At 44.1% G+C, this 14,988-nt stretch overlaps 1 long non-coding RNA gene across 1 annotated transcript; it reads left to right on the top strand.

The window, feature by feature from the left end:
* Positions 1–217: 217 nt before the first annotated feature.
* On the top strand, positions 218–7,301 carry LOC143809165 (uncharacterized). The gene is made up of 3 exons (XR_013222112.1): positions 218–345; positions 5,221–5,378; positions 7,150–7,301. It is a non-coding gene; the product is annotated as an uncharacterized LOC143809165 (long non-coding RNA).
* Positions 7,302–14,988: the final 7,687 nt, after the last annotated feature.

Below are 14,988 nucleotides of genomic sequence, written 5' to 3'. Positions count from 1 at the left end.
GAGTCAATCTGGGTGGTAGCCCAGAGCCCAGTGGTGTGGGGGGGCCCTGGGCTACCGCTCAGATTGCCCGCCGCCATCAAGGCATTACTGCCCTGACTGGCGTATGGGGCCCGCATTGGGCCCCATCTCATCTGCTCATCACTGGGCCCCTACCGGCTCTGCGGCAGTTAAGTGCTATTGATGTGCGGGTGCAGGCCCGCACGTCAATAGTCAACAGCCACCAGCCAATCGGAGGCTGGCAGCTGACATCAGCCGCAGCGCGCATGTCGCCGGCGTCTGACATGATTGTCAGTCGCCGGCGACGTGCGCGCTGCTGGAGGGAGCTTCGCTGAAGGAGCCGGACAGGTGAGGAGAACTCTCTCTTTTTTTTTTATTGTGAACAGCAATCCGGGGAGCCCAGGCCATTATGCTGGACACTGGGGGCAGAGATGCTGAACACATTGGGGGCAATATACTGGAGACACTGGGGTAGAATGCTGGACACACTGGGGGAAATATTCTGGAGACACTGCGCAGAATGCTGGATACACTGGGGCAATATGCTGGAGACACTGGGGCAGATTGCTGGACACACTGGGAGCAATATGCTGGTCACTGGGGGCACAGATGCTGGACACACTGTGGGCAATATACTGGAGACACTGGGGCAGAAGTCTGGACACACTGGGGGCGCAATATGCTGGACACACTGGGGGCAATATGCTGGAGACACTGGGGCAGATTGTTGGACACACTGGGGGCAATATGCTGGACACACTGGGGGCAATATGCTGGACACACTGGGGGCAATATGCTGGACACACTGGGGGCAATATGTTGGAAACACTGGGGGCAGAATGCTGGACACACTGGGGGCAATATGCTGGACACACTGGGGGAAATATGCTGGACACACTGGGGGAAATATGCTGGACACACTGGGGGCAATATGTTGGACACACTGGGGGCAATATGCTGGACACTGGGGGACAGATGCTGGACACACTGGGGGCAATATACTGGAGACACTGGGGCAGAATTCTGGACACACTAGGGGCGCAATATGCTGGACACACTGGGGGCAATATGCTGGACACACTGGGGGCAATGTGCTGGACGCACTGGGGGCAATATGCTGGACACACTGGGGGCAATATGCTAGACACACTGGGGGCAATATGCTGGACAAACTGGGGCAGATTGCTGGACACACTGGGGGCAAAATGCTGAACACACTGGGGGCAATATGCTGGACACACTGGGGGCAGAATGCTGGACACACTGGGGGCAGAATGCTGGAGACACTGGGGCAGAATGCTGGACACACTGGGGGCAATATGCTGGACACACTGGGGGCAATATGCTGGAGACACTGGGGGCAATATGCTGTAGACACTGGGGCAGATTGCTGGACACACTGGGGGCAATATGCTGGAGACACTGGGGCAGATTGCTTAACATACTGGGGCAGATTGCTGGACACACTGGGGGCAGGATGCTGGACACACTGGGGGCAATATGTTGGACACACTGGGGGCAATATGCTGGAAACACTGGGGAAGATTGCTGGACACACTGGGGGCAATATGCTGGAGACACTGGGGCAGATTGCTTGACACACTGGGGCAGATTGCTGGACACACTGGGGGCAATATGCTGGAGACACTGGGGCAGATTGGACACACTGGGGCAGGTTGCTGGACACACTGGGGGCAGGATGCTGGACACACTGTTGGCAGGATGCTGGACACTGGGGGCAGAGATGCTGGACACTGGAGCAGAGATGCTGGACACTGGAGCAGAGATGCTGGACACTGGGGGCAGAGATGCTGGACACTGGGGGCAGAGATGCTGGACACTGGGGGCAGAGATGCTGGACACTGGGGGCAGAAATGCTGGACACTGGTGGTAGAGATGCTGGACACTGGGGACAGAGATGCTGGACACTGGGGCAGAGATGCTGGACACTGGGGGCAGAAATGCTGGACACTGGGGGGCAGAGATGCTGGACACTGGGGGCAGAGATACTGGACACATTTGTGGCAGAGATGCTGGACGCTGGGGGTAGAGATGCTGGACACTGGGGACAGAGATGCTGGACACTGGGGGGCAGAAATGCTGGACACTGGGGGCAGAGATGCTGGACACACTGGGGGCAGAGATACTGGACACACTGGGGGCAGGACTGGAGACAGATGGGGCAGGATTGGAGACATGGGCAGAATGTAGATACGGGGCATGATTGGAGACATGAGGCAGAATGAAAGACATGGGGCAGAATTGGAGACAGATCGTGCAGGATCATGGGGCAGGATAGATACGATGGAGACTGATGGGGCAGGATGGGGAGATCATATGAGGCAGGATGGGGAGATCATATGGGGCAGAATGGATACTCATGAGGGCAGGATGGGAGAACATATGGCTGGAGTCAGGAATGAGATACACGGGGCCAGGATGAGGGATATTATTATTACCATAGGGGCTAATTAAGGGATATTATTACTGCAGTGATATATTTATTTTATTTTTTGAGGACACTGTTTTAAATGGGGGGGGCGGTCCTGTTACTGTGTAGAGTGACACTATGTCGCCTCTTTTTCTTTATGTGGTGTAATGTAGAAGTTGGGAAAAATTAAGTAATGTGTTCTGCAAGCGGAGCTCGGGATAACTGTCATTTCCTGCAGAGACGAGTCCTGGCTGGATGAAGTGATGGCGGTCTGTGCTGGATGAAAGATGAAGGACATCACCTAGAGACGTCACTGGTGAGTCAGTGTGTTACCTATACACTGACACTATACACTGTATACTGTATACAGAGCTCCTGTGTATAATGTCACCGGTGATCACTGTATTACCTGTACACAGACACTGCATACTAAGTACAGATCTCCTGTGAATACTGGCACTTATGGTGATAGTATTGTGTTTTTTTTTGTTTTTTTTCTTCCTAACTGAAGGGTAAATTGACTAGATCAATGGATGTTTGACAGATTATCGTTTCACACAGCAACTATTTTTCTGGAATAATCTGGTTCAGGTATATGATGACCCCGTCGCATGACCCCGTCGCATGACCCTGTCACATGACCAGAGGGCCCACAGTGTCTGAACAGCCTGGGGCCCTGGCTACCCTTAATCCACCCCTGGCCACACAACTAGGTCAATCAAGGTGTTGATAAAGGACCACCACATCAAAACCCTGTCATGGCCAGCCCAATCTCCAGACCTGAACCCCATTGAAAACCTCTGGAACGTAATCAAGAGGAAGATGGATAGTCACAAGCCATCAAACAAAGAAGAACTGCTTACATTTTTATACCAGGAGTGGCATAAGGTCACCCAAAAGCAGTGTGAAAGGCTGAGGGAAAACATGCCAAGACGCATGAAATGTGTGTATAAAAATCATGGTTATTCCACAAAATATTGATTTCTGAACTCTTCCTGAGTTAAAACATTAGTATTGTTGTTTCTAAATGATTATGAAGGTTTTTTTTGCATTATTTGAGGTCTGCAAGCAATGCATTTTTTGTGTTATTTTGACTATTTCTCATTTTCAGAAAATAAATACAAAATGTATTTCTTGGAACTTCCGAGACTTGTCAATAGTTTATAGAATAAAAGAACAATTTACATTTTACTAAAAAATATACCTATGAAGAGAAAAATCAGACAAAATGAACATTTTGCAGTGGTTTCTTAATTTTTGCCAGAGCTGTATATAAATATATGAAAACACACATGCACGCTCACACACATTGGAAAAGATATACACAAGCACGCTCACACACACACACACACATGAAAACACAAATGCACGCTCACACATATAGCAAAACACATGCACATATTGGAAAATACGCACACATGCACACTCACACACACACATGAAAACACACATGCACGCTCACACAGATAGCAAAACACATGCACACATTGAAAAATACACACATGCATGCTCACACACATTGCAAAAGACACACAGATGCACGCTCAAAGACATAGGAAAAACACACTTGCACGCTCAAAGACAGAGGAAAAACACACACATGCACGCTCACGTACTCGAGAAATTACAAAGTAAAGGGTTTGTGGATGTAATTCGCACTGCCGAAATCGATGTAGAATCAGGATATCCAGATAAAAGAAAGTGGTTTACCTTGCTGTACATGTGGTTATGTCCTGAGGAAGTCATTTGAACTTTTAAACGTTTTAAATAAACCACTTTCTTTTATCTGGATATCCTGATTCTACATCGATTTCGGCAGGACGGATTACATCCACAAACCCTTTATTTTGTAATATCTGTTACGGTTACTTGCGGACCCGTGGATCTGCTGCAACTGATTTCCTTAATAAGATCTACAGTATATGCCTTATTTATAGATCTAACAGGTTAGTGCAATCTGAATTGATTAGTTTTTTATCCATCGGATAAGACCCCATTGCGTTGTTTTCCTCCACAGTTTGATTCCCACATTCTTGAGAAAACACATGTGCATGCTCACACGCATAGGAAAACGCACATGCACGCTCACATACATAGTAAAACACATGTACCCAGGGAAACACACATACTCTAACCTGCCATGTTTAACTTATCATTTGTCAAATGTCCCAACCCCCGCTACTTACCTCAGCACAGCAAAAGCTGAGATGGGCTGCTGGAGAGGTTACCTAGAGTGTGCTGGGCAGTGGGAACACAGGGTAGTTGTTTCTCCCCTTGTCCTGCTGTCCTGTGCTGCTGCTCTGCACATTGATGCTTCTCCCCCTCCTGATCCTGGCTCATCGGACATTGGAGACAGATCTGCACACAGAAGAGGAGGATGCTGCGTGCAATCATGGTGTAAGTAACACACCCTTCTTTTCTTAGTTGTGTGCCAGGTAGTGGCGCTGCCCCCTCTCACCACTGTATGCACATTGCTGAAGCCGGCCATGGCTGCAGCCACATTTGCATGCTGTGTGTCCTGCCCTCCCTGATGCTGGACCACCAGGTACCTGAAAAATTAAAGGGGCCGGTAGCCGGAAAAAGGGTTGGCAGCCCACCAAGAGGTGGCACACTGCGGCCCACCTGGCCAATGCCCAGAAGGGCAGATTAGCAATCCAGGCCTGACTACACATCTTTTTCCGGCTCCACCTCTGCTGCTAAGGCTTTGTTACCCCTTTTGTCAGTTGTCAGCTTGCCCAGACTTTGGACAACCATAATTTTGACTCATGTTTCTGTGTTTATATTTAATTTAGATGAGCAACCATTACGGGCTACTCTTGGATTAAAGCCTGGGAAGGTCCAAAACTTGTCAAAGTAGTTAAGGATAAGAATTCTGCTACTCCATCTATACCTACGATAAATCTGATAGTCTTTTGGAATGTTCACTGATGGGTATTTTACAGCAAATTGGGTAATTTGCATATGCTAAAAAAGTAAAGTATTTTTTAATAAGTAGTGATGAGCGAGTATACTTGTTGCTCGGGTGTTCTCAGAGTATTTTTTTAGTGCTCTGAGATTTAGTTTTCATTGCTGCAGCTGCATGATTTACGGCTGCTAGCCAGCTTGATTACATGTGGGGATTCCCTAGCAACCAGGCAACTCCCACATGTACTCATCCTGGCTAGCAGCCGTAAATCATGCAGCTGAGTCAACAAAAACTAAATCTCCAAGCAGTCAAAAATAATCGGAGACCACCCGAGCGTGCTTGGGAAAAAAAAAAACCCGAGCAACGAGTATATTGGCTCATCACTAGTAATAAGTAATAATAGAACTATCAAAAATACAGCAGATGTTTTAGCATTAAAATAAAATTGAATGTTTTAATCAAATGCTAGAAAATCAACTACATTTTTACAGGTTTGGAAGCATATGCAGAATATTTCAATAAATGAATACAAAGAAAACCATTACATCTATAGTGTTCAATATTGTAAAGAAATATTCTGTAATCTTTGTCATAAAAACAACTATAGTCCTCTCTGAGCTACTAGGTAGCAGTAAAGTATGTTCTCTGATCTTTCTGTGTGCATAATCTACATGATTTAGCAACTTCTGCACAGTTCAATAACATTATCTGTCAAGAAAAAATAATCTAAAAACATTATAGATTCTTACAGTTATGTAGTGATGAAATGTGGGGTCTATAGTTTCAGAAATATTTCACCATAAATGACATTCAGGAATTGCATTTCTAACTTCCACATTGATGTTATTTGCTGCCGTTCTTTTCAAGCATAAAATGTGTCAGTGTTTTTTAGGCCATCTAAAAATATGCATTCTTCCAAGTGCTCTGGCCTTAGGGCGTCAACTGCCATTGACAATTGGCCATTTATATGTTTATATACATTTTATCCAAGAATTTTCCTAAAAATCAAATTTTTGTGTCTCCAAAATGTAATGCTTTTTAAAGGTGGCGATACATATTTAATGTTTGTTAACTTAGGCTAAGTTCACACTAGGCTTTTTTTGCTGCATTTTTTTATGCAAATTTTCAGTTGCGTTTTACAGTACCAGCATATAAGATCTATAAGATTTTAGAAATCTCATGCACACAGCTTGGTTTTTTGTCATCAGGATTTTGTGCTTTGGGTGTTTTTTTTTGCATAATGAAGCATGACGCCTCTTTCAGCGTTTTTTCCGCATTTTTCACACATTGAGATGAATGAGTGGTGAAAAAACGCAGATATCAGGTTTTGCTGCATTTTTGGTGCCAAAACCTGATTCTATAGAATAGGATCTAATCTAAACTTTATCAGGATGCACAAAAGACAAATCTAGCATGCCAAAACTGCAACACAAATGTAGCAACAACGCAGCAAAAAAAGCAAGAAAAAAATGCTTTTTTTCTGCAGCTTCTTTCCTGCCAAGAGATCAGGTTTTTCTGCAGAAAAAACACAGAAAAAAAGCCTAGTGTGAACTTACCCTAAGATTCTTTTAGTGTACAGCTATTCCGCTGGGTTCAAGGGGCAGCCAGACATGTCGGCTTATCTTCCTTGAGAACTAAAGGATCAAGCATGTTGAAATGCAATGTGCTTGACCCTTCTTTTTCCCCAGACATCTGCCATCGAGGGAAAGATAGGACAGCCTGGTAAACATTAGACATCGGACTATGAAACTTTCTTTTAATGTGTATAGTCACTTTTACACTGCACAATATTTTTCGTCAACTCTTTATGTTCTAGAGCTACTACAGGGAAGTTGCAGCTTTGGAAGCCTGTGCAGAATTGTCATCAAGTCAAGGAAACCACATTCAACATTGTTTCTGTAATTTTCTTTTCCTTCCACTCATCCTTCACCAAGCTTTTAAAGTTTGTGCATGTTCCCCTTCCTTCCAAAATCACACTGTTCTTGATGTGTGTATTTAGAGCAGTACACATGACTGCCGTTAATACAGAAAAAATAAAATAATGATCCCTCTTACAGTTTTAGACCATCTTTATATATTTTTTCAGTCCATGTCTTTACGGGGCAAGCACAGATTATGGTCTCAAGATTTTCTTAAAATGAAACTATTAGCAATACACAAATATAGAAATTGTAATGAGCAAACGTGGCAGTAAGGAAATAACTTTATCAACCACAATCAGGTAATCAGAAACCCTGTTCTTCTACAGTATGCAAGGATGTCTAGTAGTTCCAATGCATAAAAGACAGTGCCCATAAAGCTCAATGTATTTGCTAATATTAGAGATGAGTGTGTCATTTAAAATTCAAATTCGTCGACTTTGCTGAATTTTTCCCAAAAATTAGATTTGCGGAGAATAAATTTGCATATATTTCAATACTAGGAAGTTTGCAATTCTAAAATGCATATGGGGTGAGGAGAGAGATACTCACTGAAATAAGTGGTTAAACTTTATAGGTGAGAGAGAGGACTCTGCTGACCATAAGAGCGCACACTCTATAGGAGAGAGAGGACCCCGCTGACCATAACAGCTCACACTCTATAGGAGAGAGAGGACCTCCCTGACCATAAAAGCTCACATTCTATAGGAGAGAGAGAAGATCCCACTGACCATAAGAGCTCACATTCTATAGGAGAGAGAGAAGACCCCACTGACCATAAGAGCTCACACTCTATAGGAGAGAGAGAAGACCCCACTGACCATAAGAGCTTACACTCTATAGGAGAGAGAGGACCCCGCTGACCATAACAGCTCACACTCTATAGGAGAGAGAGGACCTCCCTGACCATAAAAGCTCACATTCTATAGGAGAGAGAGAAGATCCCACTGACCATAAGAGCTCACATTCTATAGGAGAGAGAGAAGACCCCACTGACCATAAGAGCTCACACTCTATAGGAGAGAGAGAAGACCCCACTGACCATAAGAGCTTACACTCTATAGGAGAGAGAGGACCCCGCTGACCATAACAGCTCACACTCTATAGGAGAGAGAGGACCCCGCTGACCATAAGAGCTCACATTCTATAGGAGAGAGAAAAGACCCCACTGTACATAAGAGCTCACACTCTATAGGAGAGAGAGAAGACCCCACTGACCATAAGAGCTCACACTCTATAGGAGAGAGAGAGGACCCCACTGACCATAAGAGCTCACACTCTATAGGAGAGAGAGAGGACCCCACTGACCATAAGAGCTCACACTCTATAGGAGAGAGAGAGGACCCCATTGACCATAAGAGCTCACATTCTATAGGAGAGAGAAAACCCCACTGACCATAAGAGCTCACATTCTGTAGGAGAGAGAGAGGACCCTGCTGACCATAATAGCTCCAACTCTATAGGAGAGAGAGGACCCCGCTGGCCATAAGACCTCACATACTATAGGAGAGAGAAGACCCCACTGACCATAAGAGCTCACACTCTATAGGAGAGAGAGAAGACCCCACTGACCATAAGAGCTCACACTCTATAGGAGAGAGAGAGGACCCCTCTGACCATAAGAGCTTACACTCTATAGGAGAGAGAGAGAACCCCGCTGACCATAAGAGCTCACATTCTATAGGAGAGAGAAGAGCCCACTGACCATAAGAGCTCACACTCTATAGGAGAGAGAGAAGAGCCCACTGACCATAAGAGCTCACACTCTATAGGAGAGAGAGAGGACCCCGCTGACCATAAGAGCTCACATTCTATAGGAGAGAGAAGAGCCCACTGACCATAAGAGCTCACACTCTATAGGAGAGAGAGAAGAGCCCACTGACCATAAGAGCTCACACTCTATAGGAGAGAGAGAAGAGCCCACTGACCATAAGAGCTCACACTCTATAGGAGAGAGAGAGGACCCCGCTGACCATAAGAGCTCACACTCTATAGGAGAAAGAGGACCCCGCTGACCATAAGAGCTTACAATTACACTCTACGAGAGAGAAAACACTCTGTTGACCATAGGAACTTACACTCTACAGAAGTGAGAAGAAAAGGGTGCCACTGATCCTAAGAGTTTATATTTTACATGAGAGTGATAGTGCTAATCATGAAATTACACTATACAGAAGTGAGAAAAAGAGAGAGAATCCTGCAGATCATAAGATCTTACATTCTAATGGAGAGACTCCAATGAACATACAATCTAACACTCTACAGAAGAGAGAGGAAACCGCTGACTTTAAGAGCTTACACTCAATTGAAGAGAGAGACTTACCCAGTGCCGTACAAACTGTGCTCCTTACAAACTGATGTTCTGTAACTTTTCAGAATAAGCTGTCATGTGTGTATTCTAGGAATTATGTAAATTGTCTCTTCAGAGAGAACGAGAGCTAGAACTCTAGTACCACCTATTGGAAGGTAGCAATCCTACAAGTTAATGTTGACCCTTTAACGAGCCTTGTCACATGACTTAGGATAATAGCCAAACCAGAATGTCAATTTGCAGACACTGTGTTTCGGGGTACTGCCCCTCGTCAGTGTAAAGCGGAGATCTGGTTTGGCTGTGTGAGACCGTTATCCAAGAAGTATTGTTTCTCCTTGCGGAGATCGACATACTAATCCTACAAGTCAGGATTGCTACCTTCCAAAAGGTGGCACTAGAGTTCTAGCTCTCTTCCTCTCTGAAGAGACAATTAGCATAATTAGCATATTACCCCGAGGAGCATTGCGGCTTTAAGTCTCCTCATCTAGGCATGCTTAGAATGTCGATCTCAGCAAGGAGAAACAATACTTCTTGGATATTCTAGGAATAACACCATTTGTGGCCACTTTACAGTTTGCATCCTACATTTTTCACCAGTTTTCCCCTCTGCAGTTTTTATCTCTAATTTTCAGATGTCTCTGAGCTGGTATGTGAAGACTAATAATTGCTATAAAGTCTCCTACAAAGCACACCCAAGAAAAGGGATTACTGCTCTTTAGCTGTAGCACACAGACAGAAGCAGCAGCATGGAAGACGTAATACAACAGTACTGTGTTAGGCGGCTGTGAATAAAGCACTTAAGTTAAATAAATTTGGTAGAAATTGAAAATGATCCATATGCATGTTCTGAGTGTTCCTCACTGTTTTTATCCCCAACTCACTACTATTTATTAATATTAATGGCCTTCATAGAATCATAGAATGTTGGAAGGGACCTCCTGGGTCATCTGGTCCAACCACCTGCTCAAAGAAGGATTCACTAAATCATTCCCTCACTAAATCATCATCAGCTCGATCTCAAGCTATGGCGACTTAATGAATCAACGCTTTGTAGGAAGATTGGTCTTATGCAAGTATAGATAGATCCACCAGGGTTTTCTCCACTGTTATATTGATCATATCAAGCCATAGGGTTGCTGGTCTTCCTCTTTGCATTGTTCCTTCTATTCTTCTGATCATTATGTCCTTCTCCAGTGATTGCTCTCTTTGTATGATGTGTCAAAAGTAGGCAAGTCACAGCTTGGTGATCCTTGTTTCGAGTGATATGTCTGGCTTAATTTGTTCCAAAATTGATTTATTTGTTCTTCTTGCCATCCATGGTATTAATAACATCCTTCTCCAACACCACATTTCGAAGGCATTGATTATTCTTGTTGCTTTATCGTCCAGGTTTCACATGCATATGCTACTACAGAAAAGACCAGACTATGTACGAGCCGTATCTTCATTGCCAGTGAAATGTTCCTCAGTTTGAAGACCTAGTCCAGTGACTTCATTGTTGGTTTGAACATAGCCATTCTATTGACTTCCTGTTTTGTCCCTGCATCTTGAGTGATTATTGATCTGAGTAGGTTGAAGTCCTTTACAACTTCCAATTCGTCTCCATTCATCTCAAATGTGTCCCAGTCGCACCTGGCAGTAGTCAATATCTTTCTCTTCTTGTGTTAAGTGCCCCATACTTGAACTTTCCATCTTGACACTTCATAATAAGTCCTTCATTCCATCTACGCTTGTTGCTATGGCACATAAATGGAGAAAGAAGCGTATTTATCTGATAAGATATGTTACATTATATTTGCAAAGTTTATTGAAATGACAGACACCATGAAGGCATCCTGCCATTCATCATCATCAAGAGACATGTAGTGACATAAACTTTTGCCTCTAGACAGTGATATTGTTTGAAGTCAAGACAGTGGACAGAAGCTGGGTTATTCTCTACTGAAATGGAAATTACATGTCTGCTGGAGTTTCACTTCATCAGTCAGAACATCGTTACCCCATCCTGAGCCATTACACAAAAACTGCTGATTATATGATAAATGGAACATTTGCATAAATATAGTGTGCAAGAACATCGTCTTTGTCGATTTTTCTCATTTAATCAGAAATGTATTTTTCAGGTAAAGTGAACATCGTACTTTTACTTGACTTAGTCGTATATAGACATTTTTATCTTAAACACCACTTGACAGCAATGTTCTGTACTGTGCCATCTGTCTTATTCGGTGCTATTTTTCATCCACATAAGTAAGGATTTCTGAGGAGTAGTGTTGAGCGATACCGTCCGATACTTGAAAGTATCGGTATCGGAAAGTATCGGCCGATACCGGCAAAATATCGGATCCAATCCGATACCGATACCCGATACCAATACAAGTCAATGGGACTCATGTATCAGACGGTATCCCTGATGGTTCTCAGGGTCTGAAGGAGAGGAAACTCTCCTTCAGGCCCTGGGAACCATATAAATGTGTAAAAGAAAGAATTAAAATAAAAAATATCGCTATACTTTACCTCTCCGACGCAGCCGGGACTTCAGCGCAGGAACCGGCAGCGTTGTTTGTTTAAAATTCCCGCTTTTACATGGTTACGCGAAGTCCCGGCTTGTGATTGGTCAGGGCGGCCATGTTGCCGGGCCGCGGACCAATCACAGCAAGCCGTGACGAAAATACGTCACGGCTTGCTGTGATTGGTCCGCGTCGCGGCAACATGGCCGCCATTAACCAATCACAAGCCGTGACGTCACGGGAGGCTGGACACGCGCTCATTTTAAAAAGGGCGCGTGTCCAGCCTCCCGTGACGTCACGGCTTGTGATTGGTTGCGCCGCGATCAACCAATCACAAGCCGGGAGGCTGGACGCGCTCATTTTGAAATGGGCGCGTGTCCAGCCTCCCGTGACGTCACGGCTTGTGATTGGTTGCGCCGCGATCAACCAATCACAAGCCGGGAGGCTGGACGCGCTCATTTTGAAATGGGCGCGTGTCCAGCCTCCCGTGATGTCACGGCTTGTGATTGGTTGCGCCGCGATCAACCAATCACAAGCCGGGAGGCTGGACGCGCTCATTTTGAAATGGGCGCGTGTCCAGCCTCCCGGCTTGTGATTGGTTGACCGCGACGCAACCAATCACAAGCCGTGACGTCACGGGAGGCTGGACACGCGCCCTTTTTAAAATGAGCGCGTGTCCAGCCTCCCGTGACGTCACGGCTTGTGATTGGTTAATGGCGGCCATGTTGCCGGGACGCGGACCAATCACAGCAAGCCGTGACGTATTTTCGTCACGGCTTGCTGTGATTGGTCCGCGGCCCGGCAACATGGCCGCCCTGACCAATCACAAGCCGGGACTTCGCGTAACCATGTAAAAGCGGGAATTTTAAACAAACAACGCTGCCGGTTCCTGCGCTGAGGTCCCGGCTGCGTCGGAGAGGTGAGTATAGCGATATTTTTTATTTTAATTCTCTCTTTTACACATTTTAACATTAATGTTGTTGCGATACCCGATATCCGATACCACAAGAGTATCGGAATCCCGGTATCGGAATTCCGATACAGCAAGTATCGGCCGATACCCGATACTTGCAGCATCGGAATGCTCAACACTACTGAGGAGTGAATATAACATTTTGAAGATTCAAAAGAAATCCATTTCCTCTATTCCCATGCTTACACATACAGAAAAATATGGAGTAATGAGATTGAAATAGAGGGGAGAAAATGTCTAGACTAAATTATGTAATGCTGACGACAGCACCACCAGATTTCTTTGCATCAACAAAGGTCACATCCTGGAGGGCTTTTAAGATGTGATATATTGTTTTTGGCAGTCTATGGAGAGCAGTGTAATTTTCAAATACGTTGGAAACATGAAGTATGAAATGCATCAAGGCATGGAGGTGCAAAGAAGTTAATGGCATACAAAATGTAATAAATCACACGGCAATGTTTGTTGAAATGCTCTGACAGCAAATCCAAAGTTGAGTATGCAGTGTATAAGGTATGCACTCCATGCATAAAGATACTATACATTTTAATAGGAAAAATACCATTTGAATTCTCTTCATGCCAAGGTTCACATGAAGTTTTGTTTACATTTGCATGTGTCATGCACAATGTGTGACCATGGCAAACAATTGTAAGTTGCATCGGTGGTCTTAATCTGCAGCCACCAAAGAAAGAGCCAAATAACTGTTCACCTGTGACCTGCAGAAGAAGGCACTGTAATGGCAGAGACTTTTTCCGGAGAAGGAGGTTCACCCTAGAGAGGTATGGGTTTGTGAAGTGATTACAATTAGTGGATGAGGAGATAGACCTATACCAGAGGTAGCGTGTGTGACTTCTCTTAAGAAAAGTTGTCTACATGTTCATCCACCTGCACCATACAATATTATTTTGGTTGTCGTATCACTGCTGCGATGAGCAGATTTCTTGAAATTTCATTTAGCCAAATTCAACAAATTTTCTCCTGTTGCTGAACATCTGTCTTGTAGTCCAGTGTTGTGCAAATGCCCTCTGATGGTGTGTGTAGACAATGTCTGACGCCTTAGACTTAGCATGTGATGTAAATTTTCACTTACAGCGCAGAATAGATCAATCGTTGAACCAATGGTATATCTATTTCTCAAAAGTGTCCTAGGAACTGTTTTTGAACATGACAATGTCAGGCGGCATGTTACTCATGCTATTGTAAGCAACCTATGTGACCTAAACATGCTCTCTGTATCCAGATCCGTCTCTGGACTTGCCTCCCTTCGAGTACATCAGGGACATCATTGGCAATTGAAAAGGGAGCTACCAGAAATTAATCTTGATGATTTGTTCTCCCTAGAGCATTCCATGTAGCAAAACATTCCTTACAGAACTATTAGTACTCTCATTGATAACATATGTAAGTCTGTTTATTTCTGTGCGAGACATTCATACTCAATACTTCATGCAATTTCAGTGTTGAGGAGTGTATATCATTTTAGCATGACTTACCCTTATTATAGGTCGCCCACATCAGACTGATAGGGGTCTGACACCTGACTTCTTTCCAGTTCTGATGTTCTGGATCTGTCCACTGGGTACATACGCTGCTGCAGTTGATAACGTGATAGTGATAAAATTTCTTCGGTATGACTTGCATTTATTTGTGAAAAAAAAATAGACATTTTGTGAAAAGTTTGAAAATGTTACAATTTTACAGCTTTGAATCTTCATGCCCTTAAATTACAGAGATATGTCACACAAAATAGTTAATAAATAACATTTCCACATTTCTGCTTTACATCACAATTTTGGAACCAACATTTTTTTGTAAAGAAGTTATAAGAGTTAAAAGTTGACCAGCGATTTTTCACTCTTGCAACAAAATTTACGAAACCATTTTTTTAGGGACTACATCACATTTGAAGTCACTTTCAGTGGTCTATATGATAGAAGAT

The sequence above is a fragment of the Ranitomeya variabilis genome, chromosome 2 (genome assembly GCF_051348905.1).
Source record: "Ranitomeya variabilis isolate aRanVar5 chromosome 2, aRanVar5.hap1, whole genome shotgun sequence".
Lineage (NCBI taxonomy): Eukaryota > Metazoa > Chordata > Amphibia > Anura > Dendrobatidae > Ranitomeya > Ranitomeya variabilis.
Note: the sequence above shows the minus strand (reverse complement) of the source record. Positions and strands in the feature narration are given on the sequence as shown.